This window comes from Pectinophora gossypiella, unplaced genomic scaffold (assembly GCF_024362695.1).
Source record: "Pectinophora gossypiella unplaced genomic scaffold, ilPecGoss1.1 Pgos_30, whole genome shotgun sequence".
NCBI lineage: Eukaryota > Metazoa > Arthropoda > Insecta > Lepidoptera > Gelechiidae > Pectinophora > Pectinophora gossypiella.
The window spans coordinates 74,021-87,539 of record NW_026063240.1 but is presented as its reverse complement, the minus strand read 5'-3'; the positions used below and the strand labels follow the sequence as shown (position 1 = coordinate 87,539).

The window sequence follows — 13,519 nt, the reverse complement described above, 5'->3', positions numbered from 1 at the left end:
GCAAATGGTATGCAGCTAAATGTCGAAAAGACGAATTTAATCAAATTCTCGCCGAGATCTAGTACTGAGCTGGTTGTCACAGCAGGCAATGTTGAAATAAAATCGACTGAATGTGCTCGATTTGTTGGCTTCACCTTGGATAGATCACGCTACCTCGGATTGCCTTAGAGGCAAAAACGAGGTGGAACCCCCTAGCTGTGTGCTGTGAGGTCAGCAAGGTCATCCTGCGAACTATCGCGGATGCACCAAGGCTCAATGCACCCTTTTTTTATCGTTGGGAAATGCGTTACGCATACCACGCCGCCCGGGGGGGCAACGTGGTTATATGGGACTCCCCGGGTGTCGCCACCCGATATACCCACTAAAACCCAACGGTGTTCCTCCTTGCCGCCGTGTGGCGGGGATTCGGGAACGCAATTGCACACAACCGCGTCCCCGCCGGCGGATGCCCTTTGGGGCCCAGCCCATGGGAGCGCGTCAAGGGCCTCCCCCTCCGCCGAGGGCTGCCCGGAACACTTGGGGAGCCCTACAGCACGGGAACTATGTTGTGGACAGCGGTCCCCCGACCACCGTCCACAGGTCAAATTCAAATTCAAAAATATCTTTATTCAGTAGGTAACATAGTTACACTTTGAATCGTCAATTTTTACATAACGAACGTCTCATCCGCCTAAAACTACTGCAGCTTCTCACAACCTGTATAGCCGGGGAAAAGAAGCTGCAAGAAAAACTTCGGCACAGGGCCCTAGACGTTCTTTAAAAAAATAAAAATAAACATAAAATATTGGTATACAATTGAGTAATTTAGCTGCCTAATATCAGTTCTCAGACAGTTAATCCCATGCATTCATATCTTCTAAATAATCACTAACTTTATAATAACCTTTTTTGTAAAGTTTTTGTTTAACTACTGTCTTAAAACAGGCAAATTCTGAATGTCAATGGGAATCTTATTGTAAAAACGTATAGTATTTATTATTTATTTTATTTATTTATTTGTTTTCTGGCAAATAAATTATACTTATTCTTTTTTTTTTTTTCTTAGAAAAAATATACATTGTAACATAACAGAAAAATCCACAGCTGTTACAAAGTTTCTCTTAAAAATTACTTAACATACATAACACACAAAATAAAATTAAAATAAAAATTATTCCCGAATGGAGCTTACAGGCATCATGCTTTCAAAACTCTTCTCACATTCTTTGATCAAACATGCTATCGAACTAACAAACAAATCACAATGTGGCGCTGATTCAAGAACGGAGGTGAGCAGCGAGACAGCGCGCGGCACGGGGGATTGCGAGTGCGCCACCGTGTGCGCGGGCGCGGGCGGCGCGGCCAGCAGCGCGCGCTTCCGTGGCCGCAGGACCGGGCCTGGGCGATTTATATCTGGCACATTCAGACGTAATACACGCTCGATTAGAGGAGGGCTGTCTATCCTACCTTTAAGGATATTTATAATAAATTTGGCTAGCGCCATGTACCTACGCAGTTACACTGAGTTAAACCCCAGTTGCCCTTGCAGAAATAATATAGGGTACATAAACGGGTAGTACCCGTATTGTCTTTTGTAGAGATGTCGTAGGAACTGCTTCTGAACTTGCTCCACAATTAGGGCATATTTATTTTCGTGAGGGTTCCACACCAACGCATAATTTTCAAGTACACTACGGACCAGTGACACGTAGAGCATGCGAATTGCTTGAAATGACAAGTGAGTAGCATTGCGTATAACAAATCCAAGCCGGCGGTAAGCCGACTCTGCAACCAACTCAGCGTGAGCATGGAACGTAAGCCTGTTATCAAACAGAATGCCAAGGTCACGCACCCGCTCCACTCGCGCCACTGGTACGCCACCTATATGGTAACTAAAAACCTGCGGGAGGGGTGACCGTGTAAAAGTAATCATCTCACATTTAGCCGGGTTAAAGTATAGTCTATTACCCAAACTCCATTCATATACTCGTTGCAGATCATTTTGCAAGGCTGTGGCGTCTTCAGTTGTGTTTATGGCTTTTACCAACTTCACGTCGTCTGCAAATAGCAAGATTAATGATTCCCTTATAACCTCTGGAAGATCATTTATGAGCAACACAAATAGCAAGGGCCCTAGATTTGATCCCTGACTTATTCCAGAACGCGTTCGATAAGGAATTGAGACAAATGAACCGTATGGAATGCATTGTGGTAATAAGCGAGAATATAAAGTACTCTCGAAGGCCTTGGCTAGAGCACTTAAAATAGCTATTGGCCGGTAGTTTTCTACCGCCGTCTTAGGCCCCGATTTAGGAATAGGCGTGACCCGAGACTTCTTCCAAAGCTTAGGATACACACCAGACTCGAGTATCAAATTAAATATAAACGTAATGGGTGTCAGCAATAAATGCACACACCCCTTAATGACAAAAGCTGGTATTCCATCAGGTCCGGGTGAAGTTCCAGCCTTAAGCTTTCCAACAGAGGCAAGTACGTCAGCTTCCGAAAAGCAGCTTATATTTATGTGGCGTGAATGGGAGTTGGTACCAGCACTAGCACTTTCCCAATCCAAAACGGGTTCCTCGTTTAGAAAGACCGAACTAAACTGCTCTGCAAAGGCCGCTGCTGTTTCCACACCTCTATATTCGGTTTCATCTCGTGTAACCTTTACTTCAGTGCCACCTTTACTCCGCAAACTGCTAACAAATGACCAGAACTGCTTTGGCTCTGACAATATTCGGGTTGAAATATTGTATACATAAGTATTATAGGCTGCTATTATATCATCTTTAATTGTACACCGCAGCCGAGAAAAGCAATCGTAGAATGACGTGTTTCCAGTACTTTTCCACATACGATGGTAATAGACCTTTAATTCTATATTATGAATAATATTTTCCGTATAATAGACGGGATATATCCTACACGGACTCTTTTTACGTCTCTTTTTCGGAATGAATTGGTCAAATAAACTATAGAGAGTAGTATTGAGGAAGTTCAGTGCCTCGTCCGTATCTCTGATTTCATAAAGATGATTCCAATCGATGCTCGAAAGTGAGATGTATAGCTGGTAAAAATCTCCCTTTGTAAAGTTCCAGTCTAACCGACTATCAATATTAGCAGGATCTGTTTTTATATTTTCATTCTTAAAGGAGTATTTAAAGTTTGCTATTAATGGAGGTAGGAGTACCCGCGAGATAGTAAAAGAAGCAAAGGTAGACAAAGCAAGCGATGGGAAGACGACATAAAGAAGATAGCTGGTTCAGGGTGGACACGCACTGCAAAGGACAGAACGAAATGGAAATCCTTAGAGGAGGCCTTTGTCGAAGGACAAGCTGTAAAAGAAAAACCGGTTCCCCATATAAATATTTAAAAATAAGTATTAATTTTTATACTGCAAGTTACAGCAATAAAGGCTTATTTTATTTTTTATTTTTATTTTTATTAATGGAGGATGTTGTAAATCAACTTTAGAAATTATTTCATGTATTCCGGCCTCTCGCACAGCTACCGCGCCTGTCAACTCCGTGCTAGTCAACACCACATCCAAAAACCTATCATTGTTATTTAACACATTATTAAACTGATGAAAATTACAAATCTTAACAAAACAATGAAAATATTTATTAACGTTATCACTAGCACTATACAAGTTAAGGTCCCCTAACACAATTACTTTTTCACTGGGAATCTTCGCACAAACTTGTTCCACACTGTCGAACCACTCAAAGTAGAGTTCATCTTTAGATTTAGGTGGCAGATAAACTATGCATATGTAAATATAATGTTCATTCATGACTAACCTGGCCCACAGGTCTTCACAGTGCGCCGTCTCGTAGCATAACAGATGTTCCAAAGATATAGGTGAACGAAATGCTAGTAGCACTCCTCCTCCACCGCGAGCCACTCGATCTTTTCTCAGCAATGACCATTCTCCAGAGCCACACACTTCAAGGTCATGAATGCTCTCGTCCAGATTTGTTTCCGTGATGGCAACTAAATTAATATCGTCCATCACTGCTAGATAGATAGATAGATAAAATACTTTATTGAGCACAATGGACACAAAATACAGAGATAAGGACAACATATACAGAAAAGCACAACAGGCGGCCTTATTGCTCATGCAGCAATTTCAGCTAGGTTAGTTCTATAAATATTGAAAGCTTAGACTTCAGCCAACGAACATTCTGATAGTAGACTTCCAATTGATACACCTTATTTGGACTCCTGATAACCTTCTTATTGCTTCCCTTTACGAAAGGGCTGTGACCAAGGTTTTACACATATACCCTGTGGCCAATTTTCGGGTATCATAGCTGCGTCAAAAGAATCATACGATAACCCTAGTTTAAAAGATGCATAATTGCCTCTAGCTTTTAAAGTTTCTACGGATACTACATTATTAGATCCACATACCGTATTTAAATGGTAACGAATTTGCTCTTCTTTCGTGCCAGCCTTCACGTAATAAAGATGTAAGTAACGAGTACGTGCACATGCCTCCAACTGAGCCGAGCTCGATGTAGCGCTACCGCGAATAATACGAGGGCGTTTCCGCTCAACCTTAGTCCATGGTTCATCGCTATTTTCGTGAGCCACGGAGAATTCAACCGTCGGAATGGTGTCCCGTTGCTCATGGCTATTGCTTGATGTAGCATCACGTGCCATGGTGGAGTTGTCTTTATCCATTGCTGACTGGAGCTGTGACGTGTCCATTGTGTTGTAAGTGGAGCTTGTACTTGCTATAGTGGCTTGTACTACCACGCCTTTATATGATTTGGGTTGCTTCGTATCAGTCTTTAAGACTGAATTTGCAGGCTGAGAAATAGGTGGAACGTTACTCGGCGTGCGTTTACCATCATTTTTCAATGTCTTTGAATACGGCTTGTCGTTTTCCAACGTCTTCAGTCTTACCTCCAAACTAGCTATCTTATTAGTCAATTCAGCAAAAGTATTTTTCATTACCACTTCAAGACTTTGTGCTATTTTTTGGGTAACCAAATCAGTCAGCTTTGAAAATTCCTCTCGTATCACTTCCCGAAGTGCGAGTGAGTGAATCGAGTCATCCAGGTACGAATTTTCAACAGGGGAGTTTATAATCTTTGACTGCGTTCCTCGCGTAGTTGTTATATTTTGCGTAAAAAATTGTACATCAGTTTGGGTCGGGCTAGCATCTCGAGTTCTCACTGGAGTGTTGGTGTTATCCATTTTAGGTTGTTTGCAGATACAAATGGGGCACTTCCATCGCTGTCTATGTTCTTCATTAAAAGTGTTGTAATAACGCTTTTCGGAGACATTTAGCACATTCTAAGCAATAAGCCTGCCCACATTGGCTACAAACTATTGGTTTTCTCAAATTAATTTCGTTAGTACAGCCAGCACAATTCATATTGTCTTTTGAAATATTTAGTTAGCAAAAAAATAAATAAATAGAATTAACCAATCACCAAAAAATCAGCATAGGTGCGGAACCAACGACGCTTGCAAATTATTAGTTAAGCTTAGTAATAATCGTGACGTCAGACGCCTTAGCGCCGAAGCAGACCGGTTATTTCGTCGCCTTGTTGCGTGACTCGTTAGCGTCACGGTAGCGCGCTCGCCTCCCGCGCAGCGGACGCCGCGCCGGTTCAAATCCAGCAAAAACACTCAAAAATATGTTGATCTCTTTCTAAGACCGCCCAGTGGGCGGAAACTACAGGTAAGGATCCTGTATGAGTAAAAAGGAATTAATCTTCACATAATTCCACCAATCACAAATTTTGAAATCAAATTTCACTAATAAATTCTTAACAAGAATCACAACACGACCACTCTCCACAGAGGCGGAACGAACACTATACTTTATTTTATTTAATCGTTTATTGCAAACTTTACAGCTTATAATAATCTAAATTAAAGTTGCGATGTTAAAAATCTTATACTAGCCAATTACAAAGTTTGACAAATTAAATTTTATAAAGCGGAAAGTGAAATATAAAGATTAATTAGAATAATTATAATAATAACTAGCATTTAACTGCAAAGAAAGAAAGAAACAAACCTGCTGCAAATTGGTGAGTGTGAATGTTTGTGTGAATATGTGTAAATTGTGTAATCATTGTGTAATTGTTTGAAGTTTTGCGTGTCTGTCGATGTCACAGTTTTAGAAAATTAATAAATACTTCTGCTATGATTCTGTATCTGATCCATTATTAAAAACAGGAAACTGTCTCACTACGAATTTTATAAATTCATTTCTCGCGAGGAAGAAAATGTCAGCAGAGGCAAATTTCTCCTCGTATGTCGAGATAATCCTATGTATGACTGAATTTTTGGCATAAATAGTCCGAGACAAGCCGGGGTATAGGGAACGTTTACGCCTCACGCGACCAGTCCAGGTGCAGTAGAATATCCGCTCCGTAAGCGCGGGGCAGTCCAGCAGAGCATTTACCACGTCGTACAGAAGCTTCATGTCTGCAATTATTCGCCTGTTTTCAAGTGAGTGCATACAGAAGTGGGACAGCCTTTCATCATAGTCACCATTCTTCTTAAGGCGATAATATAACCTTCTAGTGAACTTGCGCTGAACCGATTCAAGTTGAGCATTATGAGTTATATACGACGGTGACCAGACCGGCGACGCATACTCCATAATACTTCGGACATATGCAAAGTACAAAATTTTAAGCGAATCAACCTTATGGAAAGCCTTAGAACACCTGTGAATAAATCCCAACATTTTATTCGCTTTCTGTGAGATATAATCGAAATGCCTTGTGAAAAGAAATTTCATATCCAACATTACGCCAAGATCTCGGACGAAATTAACCCTTGGAATTACAATACCGTTAAGTTTGTAATTATACTGTATAACGTTATTTTTTCTTGTATATGTAATTGTCTGGCACTTATTAACGTTTAAATCAAGCAAATTTTTACGGCAGTATCCAGAAAGTCTGTCGAGATCTTGTTGCAATTTATCACAATCCGCAGGAAAACGGATAGGCATATATATTTTCTTATCGTCAGCATACATCAAAACATCCGAATGTTGGAAGCAAGCTGTTATGTCGTACAAATAGATATTAAATAGAAGAGGTCCCAGATGGGACCCTTGAGGAACTCCGGATGGAGAAGGCGCGAAGTCAGATCTAAAAGCTCCGATTTTAACTGCTTGCATTCGGTTTCGAAGATAAGAGGTAAGCCACCTTAGGAGATCCCCATGCACACCAACATTATATAATTTTGAAATTAAAATATCATGATTAATTCGATCAAAGCATTTTGAATAATCGGTATACACGACGTCAACCTGAAAGCCCAAATCCATGTGCCGAGCAACAAAGTCTGTAAACACCGCAAGATTAGTTGTAGTGGACCTTTTACGCATAAATCCGTGTTGGCTTTCGGGGATGTGTGAAGCCACCACGGGATACAATTGATCATGAACAATCAGTTCAAAAATTTTCCCAAAAACAGACAGTATTGAGACTGGTCTATAGTTTTGAACATCTTGTTTGGAACCGTTTTTGTGAACCGGTGTAATATGGGCCTCCTTCCATTTTTCTGGATAGACGCCTTCGACTAGCGATCTATGAAAAATTATTGATAATGGATGGGCAAGTTCCTTAGAACACAAATTCACAAATAAAGACGGTATCCCATCACTCCCTGCTCCTTTGTTACGATCCAGTCTCTTTAAGTATCTTTCAACTAATGATTGTGTAATTTAGATAGAATTAATAGAGTTTATCGAATTTGGCACAGTGGTAACGCAATTGGAAGTTAAATTAGCTGGTGTACTAGTATAAACTGAGAGAAAATAATCTAAAAATGCATTACATATCTGAAAACCTCCACATGCCACAGTATTCCCAGAAATCATACGTATCGGCAGTCCTTGGTCCTTGCGCAATGAGTTAGTGTACGACCAAAATTGTTTAGGACATGTTCTGATTGCCCTCTCACATCCGTCAGTATACCGACTCCAGCATTCCTGTTGTACTTCCTTTTGTCGTCGTCTTAGAAGTGAAAAAGCATCATAATCCATTTTATTATGGAATCGTTTCCATAATCTATGGTATTTACTTTTTTCTTTAATTATATGAATTAAAGGCTTCGAGTACCACATTGGATAACAAGAACCATTGCTAAGAAAATAAGGTATTTCTTCATTAATTACGTCTTTTAATTCAGTATTAAAACAATTAACCGCATCATCAACGGATCCCTGATGTAATTTTGCATTCCAGTCAATAGCGACCAATCGCGTCCTAATAGTATCATAGTTAGCTTTCTTAAAATTATAAATTTTAGTTTTAGGGTCTTTTAATGTTTTATTTAAAATTAAATTAGGAATTTCCGACTCCACGGCCGGATGATCAGGCATATCTTCACGCGTCAACGGAATCGCACTGCGAGTTGTGGTGGCATCCAGAGTACAAAATATAAGATCTAAGAATTTATTATTACCATTTATTATTTTATTATATTGTGAAAGTCCAAAAGTAAAAAGAGTATCTAGAAATTGTCTCTGTGATTCATTAGTTACGTTAAATGACAATAAATTGTTATCATCAGGATTAGGTCTCCATTCGATATCCGGGAAGTTAAAATCACCCAAAAGTAGATAGTCGTCACTTGGTTTTCCATTGATATAATTAATTAAGTACCTTTCAAAATGTAATACCTGCGAATCGTGGACCGGACCACTGCCAGGGAAATAAACGCATAAAATGTTAAGATCGCGGATACCGCAGAGCGCCCGAGCCCGAATAGTAACATGAACCAGCTGATACGGAGTGCCGGCGGGGAGGGGGAGGCGGCGCGCGCCCAGCCCCCGGCGCGTGAGCAGCATCACTCCGCCGCCGACGGAGCGCACGCCACCACCGCCGCGCCGCTGCAGGCTGCCACTCACCGGCCGGTCGTGCCTGTGCACGTCGTACCTATTGTCAGATACCTCCGAGTCGCTAATACTGTCTAACAGCCATGTCTCACAAATACCTACCACGTCATAATCATGCAGTAGAAGTCCCTGAGTAAAATCAATTAATTTACCGCGTATGCTACGGGAATTCTGATAATAAAATTTAAAACTCATAAAGTAAACATTTATTAATTATATTATAGGTAATAGTGTTTTTCTATTCCCGTACCGCGATAAATGTCAACTATCACTAACCAGATAATAGTCCTATAATCATATGTAGAATGCAGAATATGTATTATATAGTATCGTATAGCATCATGTGACAATGTGTGAGTATAGTGTGTGTAGTGGTGTATGCGCAACAGTGTTACAATTAAACTAAGATTAGTAATTATGTACATAAAGAAATAAACTATTTTACATGTTTTAACTGCTCGACTTGTTCCATATTTATAATTCTGATAGCCGGAGACTTGCTGTGTTTTCTTATATATATTTTCGCGTTTCTTGTCCATATGTTTTGAAACCCCAACTCTTTGCACTGCTGCCTAGCAGCCTTCAATAGGGCTTTGTTATGAGACGTGAGATGCTCATTAATAAAAATCTGCCTGCATTCACCCGACATCTGAAGGTTCGTGGAGGTTAGGCCGCGCTTTTTTCGAGCCGCGCTGAGGAATGTGTCACGCAGCTGAGCCGCTCTGAATTTGATAACAATTGTCTTAGGTAATTGTGATGACGCAGCTGTACTAGATGGAATACGCGCGACATAATCTAGGTCATTTCTCGTTAAAGTAATTTCTAACGAGGAAGCGATCTTAGACACCACAGTAAAAAGGTCTTCATTACTTTTCTCCGGAACCCCGAAGATCTCCAGGTTATTGAGACGTGCACGCTGTTCAAGCTCATTCAAATTTCGCTGAATAGTATTGATTTCGGATAACTTAGACTTTAACAAACCATTTTCATTTTCCGTGTCTGTTTTTTTTTGCTTTAAAGTAACAATTTCCTGTGATAATTTATTTATAGTCTGGTCCCTTTTTTCTTGTTCCAATTTTATAAAATTAAGAGCATCATCAAATTTTTGGATCTTTTCGTTTAATATAGTATGTTGACTTCTTATTTCTTGAACCGAATTCTCCATCAAACTAACCTTTTTGGCCAGTTCAGCAAGGATTTCTTCTTTAACCGAGTTCAATTTTAAGTCCAGGTATTCCTTAATTTCAGTAAGTTGTGTCGAAATTTGCAACTCAAAGTTACCAGGAGGGGTGGCGACAGGCGTGAGGTTATGTACCTTCGCCCTACTGCCCCGCAACATGTTTACATTATTTTCGCTGCCTTTAGTGTAGGTATTGTTTAGCGTAGGTGAGCCGGATGCAAGATGTCGTACGGGAGTGGCACTATTGTCTCCTCTAGGGAGTAGGCAGACACAGGAAGGACATAACCATTGACTCTTCTTTTCTTCAGTAAGATTATTGAAGATGTCTTTGGCCATGTTTACACAAAGCAAATCATATGTACCCCTGCACTTTGAGCACTCCATGTAATGTAAGTCCAGAATATTTTTACCACATCCGTCGCACTTGGAGGCCATAGTTCTGAAGTAAACAATTAGGCAATAGTTGTATGTAGGTAGAATAACATACGGCGCTCAATGGCACGTAGCAATACAACAGCAAAACGACACAGAGCGACACAGACCGCAGTTCCTTCCAACTAACGAACACGGTTCAGCACTGTGTTTAAGCTTGAAACTCTGTTGGTGTCACGAATTTTTAAGATTTTCACTTCACAAATAAGTCACAGTAAAAATCCAATTACACAGAACAGTCACACGCGCAAAATAGATCAAATTAATTGAGAAAAAATGATTGTATAATAAGCTTTTCAACTAAAATATTTTAATTTATCACTGAGCAACTGAGAAAGTGTGTTGCTTCGACGAATGACCCGCGGAGAAAAAAGACATTGCCCCTTAAAAGAATTAGTAATCTTAATGTAATCGACTGACTTGTAAAGGAAGTTTGTTTTTATTCCGGGTATTAACAATGTGCCGATCGCTATTTTTTGCAAATAATCCTATATGTTTTTTTACATATATTAAGTTTTCAAAGATATATTGTGATGCCAAAGTTAAAATATTAATTTCTTTAAATTTATTTCTAAGTGACATCTTGGGTCCCAATTTGTAAATCGCCCGAATGGCTCGCTTTTGCAGAACAAAAATGCTGTTCATATCTGCAGCATGACCCCACAGCAAGATGCCATACGATATTAGACTGTGGAAGTAGGCAAAATAAACTAATCGCGCGGTTTCTACATCGGTTATTAAACGAATTTTTTTGACCGCGAATGCTGCTGAGCTGAGCCTTTTGGACAACTTATCAATATGAGGACTCCATTGCAGCTTAGCGTCCAAAGTAATTCCCAAAAATACAGCAGTATCCGTGAGGTCCCATTCCTTATTTTTTACAATAATAGAATCGAGCGGCCTACTAACATTCGATAACGTAAAATAAACATATTTAGTTTTATTTTCATTAAGTAGCAGGTTGTTTACAGTAAACCAATCCACTACCTCTGAAATGGCGTTGTTTACATCGTCAAAAGAATCTTGTCGTCTCTTTACTTTAAAAAGTAAGGAGGTATCATCTGCAAACAGTACCACCTCATGTTTCACAAGACTAGGTAGGCCGTTTATGTAAACTAGGAATAGAAATGGACCTAGAATTGAGCCCTGCGGGACGCCTATAGTGACGTTAGATCCACACGATCTGGAGCCATGCACATCAACCCTCTGAACGCGGCCACTAAGGTACGACTCCAAAAGAGCGATGGCATTATCAGTTATTCCATAGTGACGAAGTTTCGCGATCAAGATATCATGACAAACGCAATCGAAGGCTTTGGAAAGGTCGCAAAAGACACCAATAGCATCTTTGGACTCCTCCCAAGCCTGAAAAACATGATTTATTAACTCAACACCAGCATCGGTTGTTGAGCGACCCTTTGTGAAACCAAATTGTTTATTAGACATTAAATTGTTTAAATTGAAATGTTGAAGTAATTGCAGTAATATTTTTTTTTCAAATATTTTACTAAGCGTGGGTAGTATAGATATTGGTCTAAAATTAGTAGGGTCAGAAGTACTACCAGGTTTAAACAATGGAATGACTTTACTGTGCTTCATTAAATCTTGAAACACACCATTATCTACACATTTATTAAATACTAGCTTTTGCCCGCGACTTCGTCCGCGTGGCGTGTTATATAAGAGAGAGATCTTTGTGTGTGTGGGAGTGCATATCAAATTTCAAGCATCTAACTTATGCAGTTTAGATTTTTTCATACAATTTTTTTCCCAATAACTCCCATTTTTCAAAATACAGCCAAAAATAAACTTTATATTTACTAAGGTATGCATGCATGCTAGATTGAATCAATTGATTGAATTGATTTTTTTTTTAATTGATTGTTCATTGAGTTTTAATTTTAATACACACTTCCTCTCTTCCCTTCAACGTTGCTGTGCCCTACAGGGTCCATGTTTTAGTTCCTATGCCTATGTAACACCCCATTGTACTACATGGAATGCAATAAATAATTTAATTGAATTGAATTGAAAACATCTATCTTACGCGGTTTCGATTTTTTCATACAAATGTTTTTTTCCCGCTAACTCCCGTTTCCGTGGGAATTTTGCAATATCCTGTTGCAACTAAGGTTTAAGTTAACTAAGGTACCTGCATGCCAAATTTCAAGCGTCTAACTTAAGCGGTTTAGATTTTTCATACAAAAGGATTTTCCCGCTAATTTCCGTTCCCGTGGGAATTCCGGGAATTCCTTTCTTAGTGCACCTCTACGGTACCTAAGCTATGTCCCTTCCAAATTTCAAATGCCTACATTTAGCCGTTCAGGCTATGCGTTGATATGTCAGTCACTGAGTCAGTCAGTTTCTCCTTTTATTTAGATTTGATTTTTTCATACAAATGTTTTTTCCCGCTAACTACCGTTCCCGTGGGAATTTTGTAATATCCTGTTGCAACTAAGCTTTAAGTTTATTAAAGTACCTGCATGCCAAATTTCAAACGTCTAACTTGAGTGGTTTAGATTTTTCATACAAAAGGATTTTCCCGCTAATTCCCGTTCCCGTGGGAATTTCGGGAATTCCTTTCTTAGTACACCTCTACGGTGTCTAAGGTACCTGCGTGCCAAATTTTAAACATCTTACTTGAATGGTTTAGATTTTTCATACAAAAGGATTTTCCCGTTAATTCCCGTTCCCGTGGGAATTTCGGGAATTCCTTTCTTAGTGCACCTCCACGGTACCTAAGGTACCTGCATGACAAATTTCAAACGTCTAACTTGAATGGTTTAGATTTTTCATACAAAAGGATTTTCCCGCTAATTCCCGTTCTCGTGAGAATTTCGGGAATTCCTTTCTTAGTGCACCTCCACGGTACCTAAGGTATCTGCATGCTAAATTTCAAATGTCTAACTTGAGTGGTTTAGATTTTTCATACAAAAGGTATTTCCCGCTAATTCCCGTTCCCGTGAGAATTTTGGGAATTCCTTTCTTAGTGCACCTCTACGGTACCTATGGTACCTGCATGCCAAATTTCAAACGTCTAA

At 39.6% G+C, this 13,519-nt stretch overlaps 1 long non-coding RNA gene across 1 annotated transcript in view; it reads right to left on the bottom strand.

Annotated features, from left to right (window-relative positions):
- Positions 1-13,519, bottom strand: part of LOC126380867 (uncharacterized) — a 72,515-nt gene extending 58,996 nt beyond the window's left edge. The window contains exon 1 of the long non-coding RNA XR_007568574.1: positions 13,226-13,519. This is a non-coding gene — a long non-coding RNA (uncharacterized LOC126380867). The remainder of the gene's footprint in view (positions 1-13,225) is intronic.